At 40.0% G+C, this 4,566-nt stretch overlaps 1 non-coding gene across 1 annotated transcript; it reads right to left on the reverse strand.

Annotated features, from left to right (window-relative positions):
- Positions 1 to 3,847: 3,847 nt before the first annotated feature.
- LOC138093346 (small nucleolar RNA SNORA57) lies at positions 3,848 to 3,997 on the reverse strand. The gene has a single exon (XR_011146074.1). It is a non-coding gene; the product is annotated as a small nucleolar RNA SNORA57 (small nucleolar RNA).
- Positions 3,998 to 4,566: the final 569 nt, after the last annotated feature.

Below are 4,566 nucleotides of genomic sequence, written 5' to 3' on the forward strand. Positions count from 1 at the left end.
TAGAGTTAGTGCTCCCATTCTGAAAGCTCAGGGCTTGATCCTTCTGTCCTTGAGAAGATGAAATGTAGACTTATTTCTAGAGGTGATGAGGCTGTGAATCTTTGTGGAAGAGTTTCAATTTTGAGGAATTTCTGGATAGGAGTGAGAAGAAAGCCCTCAGGTGCAATTACACCTCAGTTCTGTAGTCAGTGCCTTGATCCAGAAACTGCACTGGACAGCAGGACTTCACAGAGGGACACTGACCTTGAGGTGACATAAAGGAAGGGAGATGAGAGTCAGAGAAGGGTTTGGAAAGCAAGAGTATCCTCTATCCAAATCTATATATTTCTTGTGTTGACTGGTGTTAGTGCATTTTACTTCCAACATGGATTTATTTATTTTAAAAATTTTTATTGGAGTATAGTTGGTCTACAATGTAGTGTTCATTTCTGCTGTACAGCAAAGTGAGTCAGTTATATGTATACATATACCCACTCTTTTAAAGATTCTTTTCCCATGTAGGTCATTACAGAGTATTGAGTAAGGCTCTCTGTGATACACAGTAGGTCATTATTTGCTGTTGTTCAATTGCTCAGTCATGTCCAACTCTTTGCGACCCTATGGACTGCTAGGTCATTATTTGCTGTTGTTCAATTGCTCAGTCATGTCCAACTCTTTGCGACCCTATGGACCGCAGCACTCCAGGCTTCCCTGTCCTTCACCATCTCCCAGAGTTTGCTCAAACTCATGTCCACTGAGTCGGTGGTGTCATCCAACCATCTCATCCTCTGTCATCCCCTCCTCCTCCTGCCTTCAGGTCTTTATTAGTTATCTGTTTTATATTTAATAGCATGTATATGTCAATTTCAATTTCCCAATTTATCCTTTTCACTCCTTCCCCCCTAGTAACCACAAGATTGCTTCCTACATCTGTGACTCTATTTCTGTTTTATAAATAAATTCATTTGTGTCATTTTTTTAGATTCCACATATAAGCAGTATCATATAATATTTGTCTTTATCTGTCTGACTTACATCACTCAGTAGCCAAGCTCTATGTTTGTCCATGTTGCTGCAAATAGCATTATTTCATTCTTTAAGGCTGTAATATTCCACAATATATATACATCCCACTATACATATATTCTTTATCCATCCCTCTGTAGATGGACATTTAGGCTGCTTCTATGTCTTGGCTGTGGTAAACAGCACTGTAATTAACAGTGGAGTGCATGCATTTTTTATAATTATGGTTTTCTCTGCATATGTGCTAGGAGTGGGATTGCTGGATTATGTGACAACTTATGTTCAGTTTTTTAAGGAACCTCATAGCGGTTGTACCAATTTACATTCCCACCAACAGTGTAGGAGGGTTCCTTTTTCTGCACACCCTCTCTAGCATTTATTATTTGTGTACTTTTTGGTGAATTCTGATTGATGTGAGGTGATAGCTCATTGTAGTTTTGATTTGTATTTCTCTAATTTAGTGATGTTGAGCATCTTTTCACATGCTTTGCCAACATGGATTTAAAATGGAGTCATTGGTAATCCTCTCTGATGCTCATTTTAATATTATATACATGCATATATATATATATATATATATATATATATATATATATTTCCCAGTATGATTTTATTCATATAAAGGCCCAAAATGGACAAATTAAATCTCTGGTGATAGATATCAGAATGGCAATTAGCTTCGGGGGGTAATGTATAATACTTTGGGGTTCTAGTAATGCTCTATATCTTCATGTAGGTTGTGGTTACATAGGTGTGTCCACTTCATAAAATTTTATCAAGACATAGGATGTGTCTATCTATAATTTGTCCTCCCTTTATAATTTTATAATTAAAACATCTGTTTAAAAAATTTCCAGACTCATCCTTAGTTCAAATATCCAAATATTTTTCCATGCTCTTGGAAGCAAGTATCCTCTCTGACACCAGTTATAAAGATAAACCTGTCTAAATTTTTTATGAGTTACTAGGAGCTCTGTGTCTCACAGATGTGTCTAATTTTTAAAAAAAAAATTTTGATATTCTTTGCCTAAGAGATTATTTTACCTCGTAGTGAGTTTTATAAGTTTATTCATTGAGGAAAGTGATATTTTCTTTGGTTTCTTCTAAGTTTACCTTCTCAATTTGAAAGAGAATTCTTTTTTTTCCCCTAAAAGTTAAAACTCAGTGTTATAAGGCACTTTTCTTACATTATTTGAAATGTACATATTTCACATTCTTACTTAGTGTTCACTTTGGTTGCATGCAATACACTATTCATTTTCACTTTAATTTGCAAGGAATGTATATTCTTTGTCCTTCTACTTTTCTTATTTAATGAAGCCACTCTGGCCTAAAATTATAACATCTCTTTTTGGAGGAGTTAGGGCCAATAATGGGCTTCCCTGGTGGCTCAGACAGTAAAGAATCTGCCTGGAATGTGTGAGACCAGGTTCAATACCTGGGTCAGGAAGATCCTCTGGAGAAGGAATGGCTACCCACTCCAGCCATTCCTTCAGGCAAGAGTGGTTATCAATTCTTGCCTGGAGAATTCATGGGCAGAGGAGCCTGGCAGGCTATAGTCCATGGGGTCACAAAGAGCTGGACATGATTGCGTGACTGCCACACATACACATACACACAGGGTCAATACTGCATGGATATTCTGGTCATATTGCAGTTTCATAAAAGGACAATGTCATAATATATTCAGTTCAGTTCAGTTCAGTCGCTCAGTTGTGTCTGACTCTGTGCGACCCCATGAATCGCAGCACCCCAGGCCTCCCTGTCCATCACTGACTCCCGGAGTTCATTCAGACTCATGTCCATCGAGTCAGTGATGCCATCCAGCCATCTCATCCTCTGTCGTCCCCTTCTCCTCCTGCCCCCAATCCCTCTCAGCATCAGAGTCTTTTCCAATGAGTCAACCCTTCGCATGACGTGGCCAAAGTATTGGAGTTTCAGCTTCAGCATCATTCCCTTCAAAGAACACCCAGGGCTGATCTCCTTCACAATGGACTGGTTGGATCTCCTTGCAGTCCAAGGGACTCTCAAGAGTCTTCTCCAACACCACAGTTTGAAAGCATCAATTCTTTGATGCTCAGCTTTCTTCACAGTCCAACTCTCGCATCCATACATGACCACTGGAAAAAGCATAGCCTTGACTAGACGGACATTTGTTGGCAAAGTAATGTCTCTGCTTTTGAATATGCTATCTAGGTTGGTCATAACTTTTCTTCCAAGGAGTAAGTGTCTTTTAATTTCATGGCTGCAGTCACCATCTGCAGTGATTTTGGAGCCCCCCAAAATAAAGTCTGACACTGTTTCCACTGTTTCCCCATCTATTTCCCATGAAGTGATGGGACCAGATGCCATAGTAAAGTACAAATCTTGTCCTGCTTTACCAGTTTACTAGTGAGGTTATCCTGGTCTAGCCTGACTTTGGATTTTTAATTATTTTTAAACGATCCCTTGTTTAGAGATATTCTTTGATGTACAAATGAAAGGGATTAAAGTTAAGGAATATTAACTGTGGAGTTGCTTTAGCATGTAGGAGGCTGATGAATACATTCACAGCAACATATAAATATGAATCCTTGTCTTAAAAAATAACACATTTTCATTTAAGATGTTTGAAATGCTTCACAAACATCATGGTACACCCATCTTGCCTGATTACCCCATGGGAATATAATTTGGTTTTATTTATTTTCCTGTAGAACAGCCTTCATTGTTTGAAATGTGAAGTGGGAGAGGAGAGGTGAGCACAGCTCAGGCTCCCAGCGCGGCTCTCCAGACCTGATATAAAAGGAGAACGAGTCAGAACCTTGGGGAGGAGCCTGCTGAACCCTACTGCTCTGGAGCCTGATGTCTGGGTGCTCAAGGTTAGCACTCACGGACTGGAAGCCACCGGTAACAAAGGCATGACACAGAGAGGGCCACAGCCCTTTCTGGACCTCTGCACATGACCAGGACTGAAGGGAAAGTTGTTTAATGCCATCCTGATTCACAGAGGTGTATTGACGGCATAAAAAAAAAGTCCAAAATGTTTACTGGTAGAGGCAAGCAACTTTCTATTTTTTAAAATCTGAGCTCTAAATTTTTTATTGCCTTATCAAATTCTACTCTTATACACTCCAAATAAGAATGTACAAATACTTTTTCTTTCAGTTGGTCATGACCTTGGGCGGGTTTAAGCTGTCTCTGAACTATGGTAACCGAATCAGTTCAGTTCAGTTCAGTCGCTCAGTCGTGTCCGACTCTTTGTGACCCTGCAGCACGCCAGGCCTCCTTGTCCTTCACCAACTCTCGGAGTCCACTCAAACCCATGTCCATTGAGTCAGTGATGCCATCCAACCATCTCATCCCCTGCCGTCCCCTTCTCCTTCTGCCTTCAATCTTTGCCAGCATCAGGGTCTTTTCAAATGAGTCAGCTCTTCACATCAGGTGGCCAAAGTATTGGAGTTTCAGCTTCAGAATCAGTCCTTCCAATGAATATTCAGGACTGATTTACTTTAGGATGGACTGGTTGGATCTCCTTGCAGTCCAAGGGACTCTCAAGAGTCTTCTCCAACACCACAGTTC

The sequence above is a fragment of the Capricornis sumatraensis genome, chromosome 16 (genome assembly GCF_032405125.1).
Source record: "Capricornis sumatraensis isolate serow.1 chromosome 16, serow.2, whole genome shotgun sequence".
NCBI classification, from domain to species: domain Eukaryota; kingdom Metazoa; phylum Chordata; class Mammalia; order Artiodactyla; family Bovidae; genus Capricornis; species Capricornis sumatraensis.